The 25,487-nt window shown below is 59.0% G+C and overlaps 1 protein-coding gene across 3 annotated transcripts in view; it reads right to left on the minus strand.

Annotated features, from left to right (window-relative positions):
* NTN3 (netrin 3) overlaps nucleotides 1-8,065 on the minus strand; it is a 29,497-nt gene extending 21,432 nt beyond the window's left edge. Inside the window, exon 1 of one of the 3 annotated variants that reach the window (XM_084536444.1) lies at nucleotides 7,907-8,065. The gene's annotated coding sequence lies outside the window, so the exon portion shown is untranslated. Of the gene's footprint in view, nucleotides 1-5,437; nucleotides 5,551-6,807; nucleotides 7,595-7,906 lie in introns of those variants that run through there. The other 2 variants (XM_084536443.1, XM_084536445.1) reach the window with 2 other exon arrangements.
* Nucleotides 8,066-25,487: the final 17,422 nt, after the last annotated feature.

Here is a 25,487-nt window from a genome sequence, read left to right on the forward strand (position 1 = left end):
GTGCCACCCGGTGTGCTGCAAGCACTGCTGCACCGCGCTGCAGCCGGGGGATACGCCTCTCACCCCAAACCATCTCCTCCCCGGGCAGACTGCGATGAGAACACGACCCAGTGCCAGCACCCCGACCCAGTGCTATCCACCAGCAGCTCCTCTCCAGGGGGCATCCCTGCAGCCTGCAGCACACCTGCAGTGCCCGGTGAGCAGGGTCATGGGAGTGGTGACACCAGGAGACCAAGGACCTGCACACAGCAGGGACAGAAACGGAGCAGGGGTGGCACTGCCAGCGCCTCACTGCCTTTAGCCAGGTTTGCACCACGCATGGCAGGTGAGCACCCTTGTGTGCCCAGGCTTCCACAAAAACACCTTTCCAATCAGGGAATAAAGACCAGAACTCCCCCGGAGGTTCAAAACCAACTATTCCCCCCTGCAAACGTAACAGCTTGGTGTTACAGAGGGACACCCTGCGGGAAAAGCTCGGAGCAGGGGGCAGAGAGCAGAAAGCCCTGGTGGTGACGGCGCCCCAGCAGCCAGGAGGTGCATCCAGCTGCCCAGGGCACCCTCCAGACCCTGCCCAGGGACGTCTCCTCCACCCGCAGCCGCATCCTGCTCGGCGCCCCCGGATGCAGCCTGAAAATGCTGAGAAACCACCCAAACCTCCAGCGTGTAATAAGCACGCTGTCGGCTGGGATCCGGCAGCAGAAGCTGTGGGAATGAACCCAAAGGCTGCTGCTGGGAGGAGGCCAGCCACGGACACGGCTCTGCTGCTGCCGGCGGGGGCCGGGCCCCCTTCCCCTCCCGTCCTGCGCCCCCGCACCCGACGGCAGCCAGGGGACGAGGCGGAGGCGCTCAGCCTCAGGGCTGGGTTAGCTCTGCCTTTGGGGTGCATCGGGGACGGGAGATCACCCTGCACTGCCTCCCTGCCTCCGACACCCATGGAGAGAGGCTTTCCCTCCCGTGCTCCGTGGTTTGGTGCCCAAATTTTGGGGCTCTGCTGGGGAGGAGCCGCTCGGGAGCCAAGGCTCCGGCGTTTGCCGAGTGGCGTGTCGGCGCTGCGGAGGCACCGCGTGAATGGAAATCATTATCATCCTCGAGACCACACACATGCACACACACGCTCCGTGCACAGCTCACCCCATTATCCTGCTGAAAGGGAGCCGGGGCCGGTGGTCTCCGCGGGCCTCACCTCCGTATCGGAGAGGAGGGCAGCTGCAATCTGCTCCCTTTTATGCATATTCAGCGTGACCCCTGGGCTGCCGGCAAGCTGCCAGGGAGGCCCGGCGGTGGGTATTTCTCTCCCAGCCCCACCTGCCCCCCTTCCAGTCCCCATCTTCAGTGCCTCCAGTCCGAACCAAGTGGAGACACCGCTCCCTGAGCGAGGGAGAAGGCGCTGAGCCAGCCCCAGGCACGTCAGCAGCACCAATGACCCCGCGCCGGATCCACAGTATCCGACTCCAGACCCCAAGGCAAGGGTGCCCTGAGGGTCAGGGTGCCCTGGCATCTTCCAGCCGGGCTGTGACAGCAAGGCCGTGGCCAGTGGCCACCAGCTCAGGGCCACTGCCGTGTGCTGGCAGGAGCGCAGCGGCGCAGGGCTCGCCCTCCCCGAGGAAGCGGCCGCCACCCCAGCTGCCGCCGCCGCGCTCCTCCCCAGCAGCGGCTGCATTTTTGAGGTGGGCGATTTCCTCACTTCTCTGTTTGGGGAATGCTAATAGCCGTGCGGTTTGGAAGGAAGTCCCGATGCCTTAACACTCAGAAGTGCTTTGCGCTTTAAAAATTAGCTACTACGCACAGCACCTCCACACCCTTTCTCCCCGGAGCAGCTGCCTCCGGAGGCGCTGGTGGCGGCTCGCTGCCACCCCAGCCCTGCCAGGGGCTCCCTAGGGTGCTGCTGCCACCCTGCCACCCCCCTGGGAGGCACCATGCCACCATCCGTACTGTGTTCGGGTGCAGACATGAGTTCTCAATGCCTATCGGTCCTGTTAGAAAGACCTAACACCCCAAGGCAGGTGCAGCAGGTGAGCCAGGACAGGAGGAGCAAACCTCCCCAAAACCCCGACCCCGGTGCCTGCCCCAGGCCCAGGGTCAGCGCGGAGCAGCGCAGGGCAGCGGCAGCTTTGCGGAGGTAATTACGGGATTAAGTGGAACAGCACGGGGAGGGGAGGGAAGGGGGTTATTAGTCAGATTTGATCCCGGGACCTTTGCGGCACTAGAACAGCCTTCTCCAATTAAAGCAACGGGGGAAGCCGCGAGCGGCCCGAGTGATGGCCGGCCGCACGCTGCAGCCCGGCCACCGCAGTGGGTCACAGCGTGTCCCTCGCAAATCCCCTCGGGGCTGCGTTGGAGGCCTGAGTCATGTGCTGAAAAATGTGGCTTCAGCGAGGGAGAGCACTTGCTGTCGTGGAGGTGGAAGGGCAGGGGATGGGGATCCCTTCTGCATGGCCCTGCTGGGCCGGGGGGAGCAGCTGGGCTGTCCCCGTGGGCCATGAGCACGGTGCTGGGCTCAGCCGGCCCTTCTGGGGAGAGCGTGAGCCTTGGTTTGGTCAGGGGATGCTCGGTCCCTCCCAGGTGCAGCTTCATCCCACATGGGGGGCGATCCTGGGTGGCAGCATTGAAAGCATCCCTGTGGTGGGACACGGCCACGGAGCAGGGGGCAGGAGGGCAGGAGACACCTTCCAAGGGACCCGAGTAGATAAGGGGGATCCAGCTACATGAGGATGTGGGAACTCGATCCAAAGGATTCAGATAGGGCCAACCCACACGGCCAGCTCATCCCAGAGCTGTGCTGGCCTGGGCAAAGCCCCTACAAAGCTGAGCTGCCTGGCTCAGGTGCCTGCAGAGCGGACAACTGATGTGCTCAGACAGCACTCAGGAAAGCTGTAAATGGGCACAAACCACCAGGGCGCGTCCCTTAAACGGGATGGAGCTGCTACCAGCACTTGTGCATTGCCACCTCGTTATGAGCTCCTGCTGACGACAGCATCCCCAGTCCCTGGCTGTGGGGCAGCCCTACGGAGGGGCTGCCCCAACCCCACAGCCAGGGGAGCCGCCAGGCCCCCGGGCTCCTCGCCCACCCCTCCGTGCCCACCCGCCGAGCCGGTGCCAGCTGGGGGGCTTTGGGCCCTCCCAACGAGAGGAATGCGTCAGGACCAAACCGGGCTCTGGACACGGATAAATCGTTCCATGTGTCGCTGGGCTGAAAACACAACTGAGAAATATTTAAAATGAAAGGAAAAACCCCACGCAGCCAAGGCGCTGGGACTGAGCTCGGCTTTCCGGCAGGAAGGAACGAGGCGGAGGCGAGCGTGTGGCGCAGGGGAGAGGCCGGGGACGCGGGCGTTGGGGTGGCAGCGGCAGAGCCGTCGCGCTCCCAGCCCACACCAGACACGGCCGAAGGCTCCTGAGCGGCCCTCACAGCACTGTAGAGGTCCCCGTGTTCCCTTCCGAGCCCCTTCTCCGTCCATGTCTAAGTTCAGCATCAGGAGGCTGTAAATGTGTGGGTGCCCATATCTGCTCTCGCTCGTGGAGCCGGGCGCTCTGCGCGGCCCCTCGGGCTTTCGGCCTCTGCTCCGCAAAGTATGTGTGACTCGTGGGCAATTACGAGGCGGCGTGTTCCCGAGGCAGGCACTCACGGTGATAGATATTGCAATGCACTCTGGCAGGCTGGAGAGAGCATTACACAAGCCATATGATACTCCAGCGGTGCCAGGAGACGCATACAAATTACACTGCATGCAGGAAAGGATGGGCCAGATTCTGACCTCAGCCCCTCTGGCATCAGACAGAAGCAGCTCCATTCAGACCAGGCCAAACAAGACGTAAGCGACTCCATTCAAATTTACACTGGCATACCTGTGGTCAGCATCTGGCCTGGCTTGAATTAACTTCGGCCTTACATTACAAAAGGGTGAAACGGAGCCCAGATTTCCTAGGTTATCGAAAACAAAAAGAGAAATCCACCCAGAACCAAACCGTGGCGAGGCCGCTCAGACGTGTGCGTGAAGTTGTCAAAGGCGGGATGCTCGGACGCGTCACCCGCTCCTGCTCTGGTAGCTTCCCCCTGGGAGGACGGGACGGGGCTGTGCAAAGCACCGCAGCCTCCCTGGGGTGCCCTGAGCCAGCCCCGCTCCCCGACAGCCCCGAGCAGAGCCGTCGCTCTCCCCAGCAGCGAGCTTTACGCACAGCAGTGTCCACACACCATGGAGCTGAGCCCATCTCGCTGCCACGCTCAGTTTGTTGCACTGCCGGGTGAGGGCTTCCCAACAGAGATCTCCTCCTCTCCCAACACGATGGATCCAGGAGGTCCACAGCCTTGCAGGAGCAAAAAGCTGCCTCGACGCTGCCCTGTTGGTTAACCCCCGCCACCACTCGGCTGGTTGCTTTCCGTGGCCCTAATCCCATCCCAGCCCCCGAGCCCCCTCGCACATTCCTGCCGTGCCGCTCGCTCCGTCACGCGCTGCCGGGAGAGCCCTCGGTGGGCAGGGGCTGCCCCCCGCTGCGCCCAGCGGGGGCACGGGACCGGCGGCCCCATCGCAGAACCCTTCGTGGCTTCTGCCCCTTCCCGCTCCATATGGGAATAAAGCGATCTGGTTTCCATAACGTCCCTTGTTGCCTTTTCATAACATGCCGGGCACAGATGTTGAAAATAGTCTGGATGAATATTTAAAATGGTATTCAGAGATGACAACATTTGGCCAGCTTTGAAAGATCTCTCACATCGGGTACGGGATGGCTCACGACAACGGGGCCGGAAACACACTGCACTCTAACATCTCGTTTTTTCTCCCTGGCTATTGGGACAATATTTCATGCCCCTGGTGTCACACAGCCTGTTACTGCTTGAGTGCCAGCCAAGTCTGCAGCATTTGGAAGAGGCTGTCACGTACGTTTTTAACATCACGGGGCAAAGCGGAATATGGAAAATCTGTCGCATTTCCATACCGAGCGCAAGTGTCCTGCGCAGGCTCGGGGAGGGGCTCATGGGGGCACAAAATAATTGCTTCCTTATGGAGCAGGGCCTGGCTAAGAGGGTGGGGGAACAGGAGATGGGGGTGCTGCGAGCACCCTCAGTGCAGTTGGCTGCTTCTTTGGCAGAGGAAGACGGAGCCATTCCGGCACACGAGCACATGTCCCAGGGCCTGCGCTGCTGCTCGCCTCCTCCTGGGGACCCTGCTCTGCCCCGTACCTCCTCCGGCTGCTGCCCAAAAGGGGCCTCGGCAGCAGGCCCTGGCCCAAACCTCAGGTGCCAGTGCCCCGGGGGCAGCACCAGTGCTGTTTGGCTTGGGCTCTGGAGCCTCCTGACTTTCTGCAGGGCTCCTCATCGCAGGCCACAGCGCACTCAGCTGCATCCCTGGGCCTGGATCCTTCTCTCCCAGGCTACAAACTCACCTTGGCTGCTTCCAAAGCCAGCATTGCACCTGTCCTCTCCTTGACAGAGACCTACCTCGCCTTCCTCCTCCTGCTTGCGCCCACCAGCACCTCTGCCGTGGGGCTGGGACCCCTGCAGCCCACCGTGCACCCAGCACCGGGACTGCAGGACCTCCTGTCCCCTCGCCAGCTCGCTCCACCGGGCGGTCAGAAAAGCACAGCAGCTCCCTCTGTTTTATAGAGGGAATACTGCAGAAAATAAAGGTGCCCACCATCCAGCCAGCCACCTTGAAGGGAATGTTTGAAGCACGGCTCAGGCCACTTCCCCACTGCACTGCTTACAGGGCACGCCGATCCCTCAGAGAGCGGGAGGCTTTGTGGGTTGTGGGGGAGCAGAAGGACGGGTGTCACCTCCAGCCATCCGGGGTTTGCACGTCCAGGTCTGGCCTTGGTATCATCTGAGCCCGGCTATGGGTCCCACAGCCTGGCTCTTGTCTCATCTACTGCCTGGACACATCCCCAGCTGAACGCACACACAGGCACTGCCCTGCTGTGCGGCAGGACGTCCGTGTTGCCCCTGCTCCTGCCCAGGGCCTTCCTCACCCACCCAGCTCTCCATGCTGAGAGCCGGGCTGTGGGGGACTGCTGAGCACCACGTCCCGCAGCACGGCACTTAGTCCTTCCCCCGTAAAGGTATTTCCATCCGCCCACTCCCCGGCAGGACGGGGAAGCCAGGGGAGGGACAGCGTTTTGAAGAAATGAGGGTTCAGCAGGATTTCCGAGGCAGAAAGGCAAACCCACCAAACGCAGCCGGGCTTCCCATCCCCTCTCCCTGCCCCACGTCCCGCTCACACACCAGCCACGGTGCGGGGGTGCCCAGGGGGGTCTCAAGCAGCCTGGGGTGCCCTCAAAGCGAGGGGGCTGAGCGGGGGGAGCTCTCCCTGGGGGGAAGCCCCCCTCCTGCACAGGGGTGCCCCGGAGGTGGCCGCACCGGGCTGGGGCAGAGCCGAGGTGCGGGGCCGCCTGGTGCCTGCCCCGTGCGCCCCCCACCCCGGGGCTGGCACCTCGGCAGCCTGGCTCGGCTGAGCCCCCCCCTCCCCCGGCAGCTCGGCTGTGGGGCTTCGTGCAGCGCCGCGCACCCCCCCTGGCCCCCCGCCCAGGGTAGCGGCAGCGAACGGGGCCGAGCCGGGCCGGGCCGGGACAAAGCGCCCGGAGCTTTCCCCCCCCCACACACACACACACCCCCTTCCCCGGCTCCGTCCCGTTTTTTGGCGAGCCCGGAGCCCGGCTCGAAAGGATGAAACGGGAAAAAAAAAGGGCGGGTGGGGGGGGTTGGGGTGGTGTGGGGGGGAGAGGGAGGAATAAAAGGCAGCGAGGGAGGGAGCGGTGGGAAGGGAAGCTGCTCGGCGGGGGCCGCCGTGCCGGGAAGTTGGAGGAGCAGCTTACCGCGGCCGGGCAGGTAGCGGGCTCGGTCCGGTGGCAGGTCCGGGGGTCGCGGTGGCGACAGGAGCCGGGGCCGCCGCAGCAGCGCGGGCGGCAGGGAGCGGGGGCCGCTCCCCCTTCCCTTGGCTGATGGCAACAGGAAAAAAAAAAAAAAAGAAAAAAAGAAAAAAAAAAAAAGGAGGGTAGGGAAAAAAAATAAAGAAAATGCAATAGTAAGAATTCGCCAGGAAATAAAAAGAGAGAAAGCAAAATAAAGGGAAATAGTGCCAAGCGGGAGTGCTGCTCCGGCGGTGCGGGCGGGTCCCCAGCGCCCGCCCGCTCCGCCGCACTGCCCGTGTCTGCTCCGGCTGCGGGAGGCGGCAGGGAAGGAGGGAAGGGAGAAAACGAGAGGAAAGGGAACAAAAAAAAAATAATTACAAAAAAAAAAAAAAAATAATAATAATCTAGAAGTGGAGAAACTGAGCCCCGGCCGCTGCCTGGAAGCGGAGTAAAAAGGCTCCAATAAATCCCGGGTTGAAAAGAAGGGAAAAGTCACCTCCCCGAGGAAATCAGAAGCAGATTTCGAGCCATTTAATCACATGCAGGGAGGTGTGTGTGCGTGTGTGCGCCGCCCGCCGCGCCGCTGCCAGCCCTGCCTCCGCCCTCCCGCGGCCGCGGCCGCCCCGCCGGGAGCGCAGCGCAGCGCAGCGGGCCGGGAAGGGGCCGGGCGGGGAGCGGAGCGGGCAGGGGAGAGAAGGGAGCGGAAGGGAAGGGAAGGAAGGGAAAGGAAGAGAAGAGAAGGCAAGGGGAGAGAAGGGAAGGAGCGCAGCGCCCTCCCCGTCGGGGCACCGAGCCGCTCGCCGCCCGGCCCGAAGCGGGGCAGGTGGGAGGCAGCGCTGCTTGCCCCCCGGAGCTCTGGGCAGCCCCCCCAACGCTGAACTGAGCATGGGAGAGGGCTGTGCCCGAGCTGTGCCCATCGCCCGGCCCTGCTCGTCGTGCCCTCCGACCCGGCTGAGAGCGGGGAGTGAGCAGCCCCGGCAGCCGAGGGCTCAGCTGGTGCCGCAAGGAAGGTGGCTGCTAATCCTTCCCCTGCTTCCCAGAGCAGAAGAAAAGAGGGATTTACCAGGCGGGGAGCAGCCCCCTCTTTACAGGATCGGCTCCATCCCGTGATGCGGGGGCTTTTCACGTGTTGCTGCACCAAGGCTGGACTTGGCCTGCGATGCTCGGTCAGGAGGCAGGCGAAACGTGGGCATCTCCAGAGCCTGGGACAGCTGCCCCCAGGCTTCCCCTGGAGCTGCCTGCCCCCCAGCCAGCCCTGTGTTCAAGCTGGCTCCAGGAGTCCTGGAGTGGGGGGGAGGAAAGTGAAACGAACTTAATCAGCATTTGTGTGAGGCAGTGGAGGGGAGCAGAAAACCTGGATCTGGATCTCCCCCCCTGCTTAGCTGCCCCTCTGCAGCACAGCCCCCAGGCTCAGCCCCACATCCCGCCCGCAGATGGCCTTGCAGGGAAGGCAGGGGCTTGAGGAGAGAGCAGGGGAGGTGGAGGGGAGGGCAAGGTGCCAACGCGGCGCTGGAGCTGCCCACCCGCTGCACTCAGGGCAGGGACCACCTGTGCAAGCCCCCCCCCAGCCCTCCTCGCCCGCTCCCGCAGGACCTGGTTAGCCACATCCTGTTGCTTCGGGGAAGCAGGTTGCAGGGTTGCTCTCCCCTGCTGGGCTGGCAGATGCTTGCTGGAGGAGGAGACCCCAGCTGGCCACAAGGCCCGAGGGAAATGCTGTTTGCAGCTCTCGCAGCCTTGATGCGCAAAATGCATTTCCCCAGCTCCAGTGGTGGGGACAGGCACAAACAAGGGGAAAGCCACCGGGTGACAGGGAAGAGGAGAGCTGGGAGATGGGCAGGGAAACTCAGGGCTCCTGAAGTCAGATGCCACGGGTGTGTTGTAGCTCTGTCATCTCTTTCAAGCACTTTGACAGCCAGGAGGCCAAGCCACAAGCTGCGCAGCCCAAATGCAGATGCTGGAGGGGGAGGCCAATGCAGGGCCAGCCTGCACGTTTGCCTTGCACGTGGGCCAGATGTGAGCATGGTGCAGAGCGAGGCCCGTGATTGTCAGGAAAGTGCAGGATTTTGTGCATGGGCCTGAAAGCAGAGTGGGATGGGATGGCCAAGGAAAGGGAGTGGGAGGGGTACAGCTCCAAGATCCTGTGGTGCCACAAAGCTGGAATTGTCCCAGTGACTGACCTGGGGGCATTTTCCCCACCAGAAAGCACAAGGACTATCACGGACATGAGCCACGATGCTGAACCAGCATGGCCTGGCTGCCACAGGGTGGTGCTGAGCCGGGAGCTGCATCATCTCCCACAGTTTCCATACTCAGAGGAAGATGTCAAACCCCTTGTCCTGGGGTCTCACGAGTCACATTAGAGGGACTGGCCACCATATGGGGAGTCCTGGAACTGGTGTAAACAGACTTCTCATCAGCAAAAGCCCAGCTGAGAAAGACAGAATCTGGCTCCCTGTTTCCACTGCTCCCCATTATCCACCACCTCCTTCCAGCAATGTGCAAGGAGCTCAAGAGAAAAATGTGGATCTGGGCTTGGCACACGAGGTGCTGAGGATGTCAGCAGGGGCTGGACATTTGCTGTAGCAGGAGCTGGGCCCTGCTGGGTGCTGGTGTCTGTCCCTCAGCAGGCCAGTGTCACCAGGGCAGGGTACCCACCAGCCTAGAGGTGCCCCCCACACAGTGCCACCCCCTGCTCAGACAGGCAGGCAGGAGGGCTGGGAGGAGAAGCAGGAGAAGGCAGCACATTGTCCCCAACACCCTGCTGCCTCCGGGGACCTGTGGCCCCCCAAATTTCACCGCTCTTCCTCTGCCTGAGCATCCAACCCCTGCTCCCTGCGCTGGCTTGGTGGGGCTGCCTGGTGCCAGGCAGGCTTCCCTCTTGGCGAGAGGCTGCTGGGGGGGGACAGGGGTCGCACAGGAGGCCGGAGCAGTCCCTGCGGCTTTGCTCGGGGCTGGCATCCCGCACCCCCGATCCAGCCGCCGGGGAACCTGCAGTGGGAGCGAGCTGCGGGGGGGCTCCGGGGCTGGCGGCGATGCGCGGCGCTCGCTTGCCCCCTGCTGGTGCCGGCCGTGCCGGGACCCCCCCGAGAGAAGAGCATCCTGGTGTAGCTTGACCACCAGCTTGTCCTCGGGGTGGTTCCACAGTCCTTGCGCTTTCCTCCTTTCTCTTCCTTTTAGGGTGCTCTGCCCTCCACCTGCCTCAGCCTCCTGGCAGAGACACCTCCCCTCCCACGCTGTGTTCGGAGCCTGTCCCCACTCCTGGTCTCTTCTGGAGTGCGAGCCCCCCTGCTGCCCCCAGGAACAGATGGGGTCTGCCTGGGGCACTGCAGAGAGGTGCAAACACCCCGCGGGAGGAGGGGGATACACCTTTACCTCGGCCTTCTGCATCCCCACTCCAGGGGGGTGCTGAGTGTCTGGGGCTTGGGTCTCATTTATCCACAGACTGTCTTAGCACTGCCATAAATCCCTGTTTGAAGCAAGAGCAGAAAAGAGAAACAGACCCTGGGGGGTGCAGGAATGGTTGACTGAAAAGTGTGCAGCGAACGTGGCTTGGGAAGAAGAAACCAAGTGCAACATCGCTGCGAAGTGCAGCGTGTAAGAGCACTGCAAGGTGATGCTGTATGGATTTTTTCCCTGCTCGGAGGATGCTGTGCATGAGCGTAAGCACGGGGCAGGCCTCCCGAGGAGTGCTGCAGGAGGAGAGGGCTAGGCCAGGATGGAGCTGCAGGGAGGCAGTCCCAGACCTGGCCAGAAGCTGTTAGCGTGGGTCAGCAGCAAGCACCAAATTATTTTCCTGTCTCTTTCCCTCTCCCTTCAGCTTTCTGAGCTTCGCCCCGAGCCGGTCCCTTTGCAGCCAAGCCAAGGCTGGTTCCCCACTCACCGCGGGCGAGCGGGACGTGTGGCTGCGAGGCCCGATCTGGCCCCGCCGCAGCCAGGAGATGGAGCCGTCTCCCCGCCGTCGGCAGCCGTGGCCTGGCAGCACCGGGAGAGGCTCCGGCTGCCTGGGCACGGTCCCACCACCGCACCGGGATGCTCATTCCCCCGGGATATTTGTGGTTCAACTCGTGCTGTTGGTGGCAGCACGGCTGCAGAGGAACGGAGCTGCCTGGGCTCTCGTGCACATCCACACGCACCGTGCCTGGGCCCCTGGGTGCTGTCCACAGGGCTGGAGCCAGCAGCAAACCTTGGCTTCAGCACAAGGAGCAAGAGGTGTTTTAATGAACCTCATCACCTCCAGGTGCTGGGGACCCCCTCCTGGCTGCTCGCACTGCCCAGCCCCACGCAGGTGCCCACCAGCCTCACAGAGGAGGAGCAGGGCAATGTCCTCGCGCCTTGTGCTTTGGAGACACCTGAGCCTGCTCCTTAGCACAGTGCTGGAGAAGAGGGTGTCCACCACAGAAGGTGGCTGCTGGTGTCACCATCAGAGCACCGTACGCTCCCGGTGCTGCGGCAGCAATGAGGGGAAGAGGTCTCCCAGCTGTGAAAGCTCCTGGTGCAGCTCCACGCAGAAGCCCTGCTGCCTCTGCTGCCTGTGCTGGTGGCTGTGCTGCACCACCAGCCTGCCCGTGGGGGGGCCTTGCCCTGTCCCCGAGTGCCAGCGGGGTCCACGTGGCAGCGTGGAGGCACTGAGTTGAGTCCCTGGGGTGGCAGGGCCAGCTGCTTCCCCGCTGCCATCACGGGCAGGCCCTGTGTGTGTGTCTCCACCAGCAGCCCACAGCTCCAGAGCCTGAGCGGTGGGGAGCAGCAGCATGGTGGGAACAACCCCGGGGTTTTGAAGTGCTGCTGGGATTTAAGGGCCGGCTTCCTCAGCCTCTTTGGGAGGGCTGAGGGCAGGCCCTGGGGGGATGCAGGAGGAGGGTGAGCACCTGCTCGAGCCTTGTAGGAGCAGCAGCTTCACGTGGACGTTTGCTGGTGGCAGCGGGGTGCAGCTCGGTGCTCCCAGAAGCAGGCAGTGCAGGAGGGCAGTGCGGTCACCTTCCCAGCACAGCCACTGCAGTGCTACTGGGGCACGACGCCCCTCACCGTGGCACCTGCACCACGCAACGTGGTGCCAGGAGTGCTCCTGGTGGGGTTGGCGCTGCTGGTTACTGCTGGCTCCAGCGTGGGGCTGAGCAGCCACCGCAGCACAGCCCAGAGGGGTCTCGTGGCGTGGCTGCGTGGCAGCGAGCGGGCAGCGCTGCCGTCCCTGGTCAGCGGCTGAGAGGCTTCGTTCGGATCTGTCCTGGGAAGAAGTCTGCCTGGGAGGTGCTGGGGGTGCCCTGCAGTGCCGAGATTTGGGGGAACGGGGCTCCCCGGGGAAGGGCCGGGGTGATGGGGAGGAAGGGAAGGACCGGGGTGGGTGGGAGAGGAGGCAGGAGAGGGAGAGGCAAGGTGGGAGGGGAAGGAGGGGAAAGATCAGAGGAAAGCGGAGCACGAGGGGGGGAGAGAAGAAAGACGGGTTGGGGGGAAGAGAGACACACACATAGAGACAGAGAGTTTTGTAACAACTTAAATTCATTCCAGACAATGTCCAAGGAGCCCTGGCAGCACGGGTTGAAACAAACCCTGCCTTTGATTTTATGAGTTCATTATATGTTGTTTGGGACAGTGATTCACGCGTCTTGGCTGCTTCACATTTTCCCTTGTGTCACAAATGAAGAGGGGACCACGAGATGGATTCTTTGGGTGGAAAATATTCCCTCAATTGTTAGGTAGACGTCTCTGTGCCACACAGAGGTCCCAGGAGAGTGGTCTCCTGGGCTGCCCGAGCTCTCCGCGCAGCACACACAACCTCCAGCCCTGTGCCCAGCCCTGCGGCTCCGTAACTTTTAAAGGGAAAGCTCTGGGACCGGCTGGGCAGGAGCAGGCGAGAAGGTGCCTGGTGGTGGCCACCTATGCTCTGCGCCCTCGCTTTGTGCGAGGCACTGGGAGCAGTGATCTGGGAGAGCCTGGGCTCACTGGGGAGGAGAGGCAGCCACCGACACTGTCCGATGGCTTTTGGGGCATGGTCTCAGAGGCCATCTCTCCCAGGGGTGAGAAAGGCTGGCTCCAGCTCCCCGGCACATGTCCTCAGGGTCTAAATACAGCACTGTGGTCTCTTTGCCATGCTGGGTGGGTGTCCTCACTCCGGTCCCCATCCCGGGAGCGTCGCCGTGCCCCCTGGTGACTGGTGCCTAAAGGCATGAGGCACTGGATGAGCTCCAGGGAAAACCATTCAGGAACGGGTCGGTGGCTTCCCTTGATCGTTTTGGTTGGATATATTCACAAACCGAATACAGGCCCTGGTCAGAAAAATAACAAATCCTGCCCGAGCCAACGCCAAAGTTTGCATTGGAGCTGATTGAAAAACACCAATGACTTGGTTGGGCATTGTTACTATTTTTAGCCGCCTGTGTCATTTCAGGTTTCCAGCAAAATGAGAGGAAAAAAAAAATGCACTGATTTTTAAAACATGTTGTTGGTAGAGAAAATAAAGGCTTCGGAAACTGAACACCAAAAGCTGTTTGCCCAGCATTTTCTGGTTTTGATTTATAATTTCTCTCCCAAACCCAGGCAAAGTTCAGCAAAATTTTTCACGTTGACCAAAAAGCCGTTTCTCAGCGTGGTCAGTTCTAGCCTGAGCCCAGGGAAATGACAGTACCAAGCCCAACAGCCACGAGCTTCCCATGCTGGTGTACCCCATACTGGCCAGCATGAAGATGACACAGAGAGCCACGCACTGCTCATTGGGAAGCTTTGCTGGTCTGTTTTAAATCTTCTTTGAGAAACAAGAGGGTGGTGTTGAATTTTGGAGAAGATTGAGCGATGCCCGGGAAGGAAAAGTGCTGTGTGGAGGAGATGCGTTGGGCTTGGGGAGCGTAGGCATCCCTCCTGCTCTTCCTTGGGTATTGCTGAACCAGAGCCCAAGCGTGGCTGGAGCTCTGGAGCGTGCGCTTGGCCTCTGAAGAAGCAAAGGAGAAACTAAGTCCTGGACCGAGGACTGTTAGCCCAGCCCTGCAGCCGCAGAGATGCCCTGCTCCGAATGAGTCCCAGAGCCCAAACTGCTCCAAGCTCCCTTCTTCCCCCCAGCAGGGCTAAGTCCTGCAGGGAGTCTCTTCTGAGGATAAAGTGCAGCCTTTATTCTGCTGGGGTTGCAGGCCATCATCTTTCCTTAGCACAAGCTTCACTTCAGGAAAATGAGGGTTTCTTGGTTTGAATGTTGTTGTTTTTAAAGAGAATTCTTAGGAAAAACACTCGTTGAGATGGATCAGCTCATTTTCAAAGTTATCCTGGGGCAAAAGACAGAGGGTGTGGGCTGCGATACACACCCACATCTGTACAATAAGGAAGGCAACAGCGCAAAGCAAAAACAATTGCATGAAAAGCTTTCCAACAACAAAGTTTGCAAACCCACAGAGCCCAGGCTATTTCTTGTGGTCGGTGGGTAAGAGTTCCCAGATAATGGGGCCTGACAATGGAACAATGGGGGCCGAAAGACGCAGCTCATGATTAGGAGTTATATAACAGCGGCTGGCATTTATTAATAACACTCATGTTGTGCTTTATTTTCTTAGTTAGCACTTTTCAGGTTCAGAGCACTTCACAACCCCTGGCTATTCCAGTTTCGATGCTCGGAACGAGGTGACTAGGAGGAAACGTCCTGTAGCAGTAGGAACGCCCTTCGTGCGTACTTCTGGTTTTAACCTTAAAGGGGAAAAAGGGGAAGCAGACAGCGATGGGCTTGCACTGGCTACTAGGGACCTCTCCTGTTCCCCACAACGGGTAGCATAAGACCACAAAGAAACATCGCTGGAAAATGGGTGTTATGGACCCTACAAAACCTTGACGTTTTCAAAGTGCTCCTCTTCCCGCAGAGCGAGCAAAGCTTGAACCTTGGTTGGGACCAGGAGTATGCTGGGGCATGTTCCCAAATGGGGACCAGCCCCGGACGAGCAGCCCGCAGCCAGCCTGCAGTGATGTCTTTCCGCTTCTTGGCACGGCTTCAGGAGCAGGAGGGAGACGTCCCGCTGGAACAAAGACAACCCTGGTGGCTGCCTACCACGTCTTGGGGACGTGCAGACCGAAGCAGCGACCATGGCTGCTCTTTGAGGACCCGCTCGGTGCAGACCGGGCCAGGCTGGAGGCGTCCTTCCCCCGGCACGCACGGGACCTTGACGCAGAGCAAGAGTCATTCTGTCCGGCGCAGGGGATGAGCGGCGCAGTCTGAACAGGTTGTCTCCTTCTGGTCTGGGTAGGCTATTTATTGCTCCTCTGACTGTTGCTCGTGGTATGTGCTGACCGCTCAGCCTGCTCATGAAAAACAAGAGGATTCCCGTCCAAGCTCCGGTGCCAAGCAGGCAGCGACAGTTTTCTTCTGAGCAGGCCTGGGAACCTCTTCTCAGCCCTGGGCGGCAGATGTCTCACAGCAGCCCAAACCTGGGAGAGCTGTAGCCTGGGACCAGGCCTAGGACTCAGACACCCAAACAGCTCTTCAGAAGGTCCCTGGGCTTGTGCAAAAGCAGAAGGAGCACAGATGTGAGCGAAACCTGCCCATGTGTGTGCAGGTGAGAACGGAGGCGTCCTCCTGGCCCCCAGCTTTACTCCTAGCCAAGAAGCATTGGAGAGCTGCAGATCCCCATGCTACAGCACTTTGCAAGGAGAAGGTTGGAGCCAGAGCAAGGGCTGGGACCTTGTGCTTTGCTCTGCTGGTTATTGGAATGCACATGCTGAAGCACAGAGGTTCACACTTCTAGCAGTTACCCTGACAGGAAAGGCTCGGGGAAAGTAAACCAAGCCAAGGATGAGGATCCACTCCAGGGACAGCCCTGTGACAAGCCCCGGGGAGTCCTGGGGTGGTGCCCGTGCAGTCCTGGCAGCAGTTCTCAGATCGCTGGGCTGTGATGCCGAAGTGTAATTCCCAGAGCGTGCCGAGCAGCAGCCAAGCTGATGTATCCTGCAAGGAGGAAATCTCATTTGTTGGTGTGATTGAAATCATTCACATCTCTCCAGGCGAGAGTGAGGTAGCAGATCCTGTGACACTGCTTCTGTTTCACCAGGGGTCTCAGAGGCTCTGTCAGCACGAGTGACCCACCCCTGGCTGGGGGGAAACCTGGGGGCACGGCCAGGCACCACGCCTTGGTGGGGAGCAAAATAACTGCAAAATAACTGCCCGCTGCGCTCTGAGTGCCAGAAGCAGACCCCGCCATCTGCCGGCCGGCAGCTTATCAGCTCCTTTTAGTTGCAAGCGCTTGGAAAGGAAAAGGCGAGGTGACCCCAAAAGCCGAGGCAGAGGGATGCTGGCTGCTGGGCATCCTCTGGGACCCGGCCAAGGGGACGAGCAGGGCTGGTGCTGGGTGGCACCGGTGACACACGGAGCCTCTCGAGCCCCCACCTCAAGACATCTGATCCCCACAATCTCACCTGCAGAGCGGCTGGGACAGATGTGGAGACAGGGTCTGGCTGCCTCTGCCTGACTGCAGGTGGAGCAGGCTGAGGTGAGAGGGGCTCGATGAGATGGAGATGATGAGAGTCACTCCAGGACTTCTGAACCAAGACCTACTCATGCCCTTGGTGGCTGAGTTTGGAGTCGTGACTCTCTCCAGCTTCAAAGAGAGCAAGCATAAAAGGTCAGAGTTTTGTTCTGTACCTCTAACACGAGACCTATAGCTAGAAATGACTAACAGTGCAGTTCTTTGAGGCAGAAAAATAATTTTTGCTATGCGTCCTGAAATTCTGCCCAGAAAAGGCTTAATTACAAAGAGTTTTCTTTGGGGAAAAAGCAAAGCAAAACAAACCCCAACACAACACATACTGACTCAAGCAAGTTGATGAGGAATAAAATATCCTCCTTGTAGTTACTGGAAAAGAATCACACCCACCATCCAGCCTAGAAGGACCTTTTGGTTCTTCTTTGCCTTAAGTCTCTGCCACCATATTAGCACCATCATCTGAATATTCAGAATTTTGGTGTTTATTTTGGTGTTAATTTTGGTTTGCCCTTTAAGTTTAAAATGGATCAAAAGGCTTTGGTGTTGTCTGAATGAACTTCCTGGAATGCCTCATCATGATTTTTTTTCCTAAAATTTAATTTGGTTGTAAATTGAACAGATAGACAAATAATATATTTCCAGGGCAAGTTTTGTCTGAAGAAGCTTCCCGTCAACAGCAATTGCAGTTCCTAGGACTGTTTCTTTCCAGTGTGGGTCTTGGTGACTGTCTTCTGTGCCTTCACAATTCCTGCTGAGGTGCATTTAACAGCATGGCTCCGGCTTGAAGTCATCTGGCTCCAGAGGGAGGTCTTGCCAGATCCTAGGGACACCTACTGAGGGACCTCTTTTCTTGTATTTCTTGATCAGCTGTTCTGGGTTGTAGGGTTTCACCCTCTTGGAGGCTGTTATTTTTGGGCCCATTCTTCTGAGCACGGGCTCTACCTTGGAGATCGAATGGAAGAGCATTTTAGAGAGGAGAATGGATTCTGTGTTCTCTGAAAGTGCCCATTGCATCGGGATTTCCTGGCTGGGCTCTGACTGCGCTCCAGGGAAGGCAGAGCCAGCCTTCCTCTCAGGAGCTCAGCACCGTGGCAAGAGGAAGGGAAGATGCATGGTAGGGTTGGTCTGCAGGTCTGCTGGGCCTGTGGAAACTACTGCTGTACTCACCAGGGCTCCTTTCTGTCCAGGCTTAAGTTCTCTCTTCCCATACATTAGCTGGATTCCCCACAGCACGCAAACAAGTGCTCTTATCCTCATGTCTGTACGCAGCCACAGAGACATCTCCAGTCCTTGCTGCAAAGGGATGAAAGTCTACAGATGGCCTTTCTTAGGCAGCAGATGTGCTGCATCCTTTTTATGATTTTTTTTTTTTTTTAATGAAAAATTGCATCAAAAATGAAATTTTGATGAAAAACAGAGGGAAAAAGAAAACACACACACTGAATTTTCATGATTCCTTTCCTGACTCCTGGCTCACTACAGAGTTGGTCAAATGTTTCTAAAATCAGCAACACTTCAAAAAATTTGACCAAAAAAACACAAGGATTTTTTTTTTTTAGAAAAATCTTTCTCAATTTTTCCCTCTGGTTTGGCCATGTGTCCTACTCACTGAAAGGAGACTCCACTTGGTTTCTGTGACTAGAACCACGCTTTAAAGAGCGCAGCCATTCCCTTAATTGGGGCTGATAAATCTTGCAGGCATAGATGAAGATAAATCACATTTTGAGCCCAGAGTACAAATTCTCAGGGTTGAAACATTTGTGTGGTATGTGTTAAGCAATTTGAAGGCTTATTGAAGTAACTGAGCTGGACAACAGGGCTGGACCTGGACCAGGACAACAACTGTGTACAGACACTCGGAGCATAGGCAACAGAGATGGAGGAGCCCTGATGAATCCCACTTCACTCGGGGCATTCATGGAGGGTATCTCCTTTCTTCTTCGCAGGGTATCTTTGCTTGTGTTTCTTCCACCACTCCCTCCGGGAGGACGGAGGGCTGCTTAGTCAGTCCCCTCGGGAAGCCTTTATTTTCAAGGCATGCTAAAGTTCCCCATGATGAGCAATTTCACTTCAGCCCAGAGGAAAGCCATAGGGAGCTTTGGACTTCTTGGGTCTCTTTGTTGGGCACTGGCCGCCACTGCTGCCGCACAGGCCAGAGAAAAAGGATGCGCTGGCTCCAGCACAGCTGGGAAGGCCGGACAGGCTGCCTGGGACTGGTGTTACTGGGAGAGAAGTGCCCAGATGAACCCTACTCTAGTATGTACCCAACATGTGTTGCCCAACCAGCCTCAAAGCTTTGCAGAGCCAGAGAACCCCTTAGGCTGGAAAGGAGCCTTCAGACCACCAGGTCCCATCACTGCCTAACGCCACCACACCCCGAGCCCAAGTGCCACGCTGACACAGCTCTTAAACACTGTTCCCGTGACCGAGCACCTTATTTTGGGGGAAAAAACTCTTTCTAACGTCCAACCTAAACCTACCCCGGTGCAACCCGAGGCTGTTTCCTCACATCCTAAACAGAGCCCTCGGGGGAAACACTCTCCCCTCCAGGCTGGGCTGTGCCCCGGCTACCAGAAGAGCGGGTGCCCAGCTCCCCCAGCCCCCCGGGGCTGCGGGCTGCTTCCCCTCGGAGCCCCCCGGGGCTGGGATCGGACCCCCCGGGACCCCCCGGGACCCCCCGGACCCCCTCAGGCCGCAGCCCCGGAGCGGGGCCCCGGAGCCGCCGGGCCCGGCGTGGCCGCCAGGTGGCGCCCGGCCCCCGGACACGGCGCCTGCGGCAGCGCCCGGCGCCGACCCCCGGCTGGGCCCTGCCCGGTCCCCGCCTCGCCCGGCCCCGCTCCTGGTCCTTCCTCGGGCCCACGGAGCCCCGGGGCGGGTGGAGAAGCTCCTGGAGCCCCGAAGGGGGTCGTGGGTCTTAGCTCCGCCGCTTCCCCGGGCACCTGGAGCCAGCCCCGGGCACTCGGAGGCTCGGAGGGGTGGCCCCGGGGGAGGTTGGCTGTGGGGGAAAGGGAGGAGGCGAAGGGGGCTCTGTGCTAAAATGTGGTCGCAGAGCAGGACAACGAGGCCGGGCTGGTGCTCGGTAACGGCTGAAGGGTGAAATATGGTCCTCATCTAAAGAAGGGAGATCAACGGAGCCAGTGCTTTTGAGACACTCTCCTGGAGAGAGCATCTTCTGGCTCTTAATGGGGTGGAAGCAAACCAGGCAATGCCTGAGGACACCAGCAGCCTTCGAGGGGTCTGACGGCTCCTGCACAATGCTCTGAGGAACACACGGACTCGAAAACACCTGTACAGGGCGTCCCAGCATAAGGCAGCATCTGTGACAAGGAGCTCCCTCCTGCAGGACCTCTCTTCTCCCTTCCCCATGCCAGGCTCAGAGCCTGCTCTGGCGCATTGATGCAGCCTTTACCTCATGTGGACTCCCCAGAGGCTGCTTCCAAGGCAGCAGATTTTTATTTATTTATTTATTTATTTATTTATTTATTTATTTATTCCCCACTGAATTCAGCAAACTTCCTAGTGGGTTTTAGGATTCCCTGGGGAGGAAGGTCCAGACCCTAACTCACGGGGGTGGCCAGTGCTGCAGATTTGGTAGGTGCCTGACGTGATATCCATCACCCCAGCCTCCAGATCCCTGCAGCAGCCCTCCCCATCATGAGTTCCATCGTCTTTCTCAGCCTGTGGGCTCCCCTCCCTGTTCAGGCCATCCTTATAACACCGGAGAGCAGGTCTCCTACAATACCTTGGTGGTAGCTCTTCCACCTGGCAGTGCTCTCTGGTGGTGCCTGGCCCTCTAAGGCCTGTGCCCTTCTCCATGGAGCTTGGAAGGAGGCCGAGGTCCTCTGGCCAGGGTACGGCACTGCCCCGGGAGGAACTTGTGGCCTGCAGGCTGAGAGAGCCAGAATCATCCTTCCCCAATCCCCTGCACCTATGCACAGCTTGGGCACAACTGCACCAGCCACATCCCACACCATCTGCTTCAGGGCTTGGGTGTCTCCCTGGCAGGCTCATCCAGCGTGAATAAATAAATAAATAAATAAATAACGCAGGCTGTTTTGCTGTTTGCAAACTGGCCTTGCTTTTTTTTTTTTTTTTTTTTTTTTTTGTGAATGGATTCATTCACCGTCTGCCTGAAAGAGCCATTTTAGCCAATGGTCTGCGTGCAGGCGCTTCCTCCCTGCTAGTTGTGATTTGCTCTCCCTCGCCCTGCCTCTCGGATTGGGCTCCCGGGCGCCACGTGGTGGGGTCTCTTCTTCTTGACGGGATGTCTGACATTTTTAGGCAGAATAACAAGCAGAGAATGCCGAGGAGCAGCCATGCCTCCCGGATGGCACTGCTCTTAGCCTGTGTTTCCAAGTCAGCGCTGGGGAGAGAGTCTCATGCGTGTTTTTTGCAGATGAACTGGCAGTTGTCTGATGCCTCTGGAGAACCCCTGAGAGCCCCCGTGCCCTCTCGCTAACTTCCTGGTAGAGTTGGCAATGCCCAGCTCTGCTGAGGAGCAGCCGGGCACGTGGTTGGGTTTGCTGCAGGTGGGAGCACAGGGTGCGACGGAGGAGTGGAGGAGTGAGGAGGAAGGCAGCCTGCGGTGGGCCTTGCACAGGAGGAGTGGACCCCGCATGCTCACGGCCAGCAGCCCTGGGGAGATGGCAGGGCCAGAGCCCGCCGCTGCCTGTTCTATGAGGCCATCTGTCCGCCCGTGTGCTCCAGCCTGCCAGGAATGACACCGACAGCATCAGTGATGTCTTGTGTTTGTCATCGTGGGGACGCAGAAGGGGCCGGGGTGCCAGGAGGAAGCAGGTCCCACATCCAGCACTGCTCGCCCCAGCTCACCAGGGACCTGCGGTGGGCTGAGGAGGTGTGCTAGGAGTCTGTCCTTCCCTGGCAGCTGCTGGTGGCCGTGCCTGGCTGGAAAGGTGACCGGCAGCAAACATCCAGACGGGGAGAGGAGGGGAGATAAACGTGGTTATGCACATTGAGAAGAGTCCCACTTCAGCCTGAGCTTGAAAACGTGAGGAGGCCAGTTATTCCCTGCAGACCGCTTGCCTGCCTTTCTAGGAACGATGAGTGATAGGCTTAGATCATCACCCAGCCTGAGTCAGATATCTCAAGAGTTGGCATTAGATGCCTGAAAGCTCTGGCCCTGTGAATCTGGGTCAGCCTGGCAGAGCCAGCGTGCCGACAGAAGCGGTGTTCCCAGAGACTGGCCACAGCTAGGGAAGGATCTGCGTGGACCAGAGCTAAAGAGTGGCAGGGTGGCACAGGAACATGGGATGAAGTAGACTTTGGTAGTGGAGATAAGAGATTTAATCTGCTGCTGGTGCCAAAGTCAAACGGGATGTGAAAGGTGAAGGAAAAGTCCTCTGTGCCATGGATTCAAACGTCAGAAGCTGTCCCAAGCTCTGACTCTCTCACATGGCAAACAAATCAATGCCTGTGGCTGGGGTGATCTAAACCTGAGGCTCAAGCAGTGGAAAAGCCACTCACCTGGTGGTGGAGTGGCCTTGATACATGGAAATGGTGATTGCAATCTTGGCAGACCCAAGACGGGCTCTCTGCTCCAAGCTGGCCTCGGTGGGGACTACGAGGGGAGAAAGATCCAAAGGTGATCCAACCACAGGAGCTGCCTGGCGCAGCCCCGTGGTGCTGGAGTGGGTGAGGTTCAGCCGCTGCTGGCCGTGCAGGGAAAAGCTGCCTGTGCTGCCCTGCCGTGGTGGTGGATGCATGCCTGGGACAGCTGCCGGGACCCATGGAGCCTCCTCTGCCACGTGCCCTGCCCTGCCCAAAGGAAGACAGGGTTAAGCAGTGAGCTGCTGAACCTCCCAAATGCCGCCCCATGGTCGCTGCTACTGCAAATGCCCTTTGAAATCGTGCTCTGTGCTCGTGAATGCAGCCCCTGCCCGAGCAGGGGAGTGGGAAATCGTGTGGGGGAGCAGCCAGCAGGGACGGCGGGTCTGGAGGTAGACACGCCACGTGGAGCAGAGAAAGGGGACGGACTGCAAAGCAAGCAGCTTCCCGGGGCAAGGACAGCATCACCCTGCGAGTTCCTGAGGAGCCGGGTGACCGGAGGGACCAGCTGGGTACCCGGCAGCGGGAGTGATCGCGCGTGCACGTGTGTGGCCACGGGCGTGCACGTCTCTTGCCAACGCGATGACAAGCGTGACCCAACCTACAGGACGCCGCCCAGCCCCGGCGCTCCAGGCCCGTCTCCAGGGCCACCACCCCAAAGCGCGGGGGGAAAGACCCACGTCTGCAGAGCTGGCACCCACCGCATCTCGGGTCTCACGGAGGCCCGCTCTGCCCCTCTCTCCCCTCCAGCCTGTCCCTTAATCACAAGCAGCTTGGGGAGACAATGAAGCAACCGCACCAAAGGGCCAGGCTCATTCCCCTTTGTCTTTCGCTCCTTTGAGGCTCGGCAGACGGGGCAAAGCCATCACGCCCACGGCCCAGCCATCGCACGTCCGACTCATCGCCTCCCCGGGCAGCCGAGCAGGCGGCGCAGCGGCACGAGGGCGCCGGGTGCCCTGGCACCGCGGCGGCTCTGGGTGAGCCAGCCCGTGCCCCCCGGTGGCCCATGCCCCCCCGCCAGCCTGCAGAAGGTGCCAAGCACCTCGGGCGCTCGGCGCTCTGGCTTCCGCCCCCAGACAGGCTGTTGTCTCGAGCGGGACCACCGCACGTTCCCCAGGGATGCAGGCGGCCCCCTCCTCCTGCCAGCACATGGCACGGAGGCTTTCAGGCTGGTTTTCTCTGGAGTTCACACAAATCTCTCCTTCCCCGCTCCCACCCCCCCCCCCCCTTTTCCCCACACAACTGAACTCAGCCATTGAGTCCAGCGAATGGTTTATTTCCCAGGTTAGCACAAAGCAGGGGTCTCTGTGTGCCCCTGGAACCAGCAGAACAAAACGCACAAAGACGTTAGAGGGCCATTTGTAACCAAATCCCAACACACCAGATACTGTTGGGATTATGTCAGAAATATTTTCCCAGAATGCCCTCCCCCCATGCTCCCTCCTACAGATGTTCGGCCCCCACACCACAGATGTTGTTCCTCTTGCAAAATGAGCTTTCCCCTTCCTCTCCCAAATGCCCCTGATGTTTTGCACATTGCTGTCGCGAGGTCTCCCTTCCACCCTGCCCTCCGCATCCCCCCTTCCCCGCTCGCTTGCGGACAGCCAGGCGGGAAGGCCAGCCTGTCCCCAGTGCCAGCTCCATGGGGACATCGGCTTCTGGGCGTCCGTGCCCCTCTTGCCTCCAACCAGCACCTCTGCCCGTTAGATAAACCCTCTCCCTCTCCCTGTTCCCTCTCTCCTTCTGTGTGCGACCTCCCAGGCCTCACCAGCCCCAGACAGGCTCACCAAAGGGACCTGCACCGGGAGGTCCTTGGCGGAGATTTGTTCCTGGAGGAGGAGTGGGGGGGGGGATGCTGGGCACATTTCAGACACCGGAGAGAACGGCCCGACCTTCCTCTCGCCACCGACAGCCCACGCGGAGCACTCAGGGAGACGCCTGGCAGGGTGTCAGGGCCCCGCTCCAAGGCCTGCGACAGATCTCCCTGCGGCCGGAGAGCCCGGAGCGGTGCCGGCCTCCTCCCCACCGGCCTTGCCGCGCCGTCCCGGCTGCCAGGGCGACACGGGGCACCGGGAGCTCCCAAAGGAGAGCGGGGCCAAGCGCTGGTGGCACGCAGCACCCTGGCAGGATGGGTGTTTCCTCCCGAGCCCTGCGCCCTGCCGCCCCGTGGCTCCGTCGCAGCAGGCAACGGGACTCGTCTCCATCCTTCCCTGCTGTGCCGGGGGGCTGCAGCCGGGAGGGGCGTTCGTCCTAAAGCAGGGGGCCACGGAGCTGCGTCAGCTGCTTTGGTGGCCGGGCCGGGAGCCTCTCCCATTTCTTCCGCCAGCGGGAGAGCTGGATCCGTGAGCCGTGGAGCACGCGGGGAGCCAGGGCAGGCGACACAGAGCGGGGATCTCCCAAGGACTTGGGATGGTGCCTCTTGTCTGGGGGCACCGCAGCTCCTGTGCACGTTATGAACCGCTTCTTTCCTGGCTTTTCTTGCCTTGCCAGCTTACCGAGGCAAAAAGGACCCGGAGCGGGGTCCCCGGGAGATGCAGCCCGGAGCAGCTCCGGCAGCCCCATGGCCTCTCGCTGCTCGGCGTCAGCGTGGCCCGGCCGTGGCCCCGTGCTCATCACCTGCTCCCAGCAAGAGCCCGACTCCGCTGGGCTCCCACCGAGCCGGCCGCAGCGCGAGGTTTTTCTTCAAAGATAGAGTTTATTGCTAAAAATGTTTTGATCAGTGATAGCTCATATTTACATTGATATGTTTTTTTTAAAGGAATATTCAAGTAAACATTTCCAATAGTTTCTGGCATAATCTCTAGCTTCTTTTTTTTTTTTTTTTTCCTATACACAAACATTAAAAATAAATAAACTGTACACAGAAAATTTCCTTTAACATCTCTACATGACTATATGTATTCCCACACAACAAAACGATTCCACTCTTTCATAGATTTGTACTTTTCTTTAAAATTTCCTCCTTAATTAATTGTTATACACTTTAAAAAAAAAAAAAAACCTAGAGAGCTTGGCGAATTAGTTGAAACACCAGTGACAAGGTCTGAAGAAGACGGAAAAAAAAATACAGCACAGAGGAACAACTGTCTTCAGGGATGCTGCCGTTCTTTCTTTCATTCTTTTTTTTTTTTTTCTTTTTTCTTTTCCCCTCCTTTTCCTTTTGTTAAAATCATCTTTACAGGAAATTTCTGCCCTTCCCTTCAGCAGGGAAGCGCTCAGGTTCTGTGGGGACAGGTTTAAAATGTGGTCCTATGTTTTTAAAATAATAATAATAACAATAATAATTATAATAATAATAAAAAACAGCTGCAATTTTCCCCCTTTCCTTTAAAATCTCTCTATTTACACGACTGGTATTTTTTTTTATTATTTTTTATTTTTTTTTTCCCTTTTGTTAGAAGGCTATATACGTATAAAAATAGACATCTGATTGTAGTGCTTTACTGTGCCTTTGGCCTGCCCTGCAGTTCCTGGGTTCGCTTTTCCCCCTTTCAAATAAAATAACATTAAAATAAGTCAAAAAAAACCGGTTCCTCCCCCCCCCACCCCCCCCCACCCCCTTCCCTCTTTCCCCTCCCCGGGCGCCCAGGAGGGGAGGAGGGGGGGGGGGGGGCGGCAAAAAAAAAAAAAAAA

Source organism: Aythya ferina (genome assembly GCF_964211825.1).
Source record: "Aythya ferina genome assembly, chromosome: 15".
Lineage (NCBI taxonomy): Eukaryota > Metazoa > Chordata > Aves > Anseriformes > Anatidae > Aythya > Aythya ferina.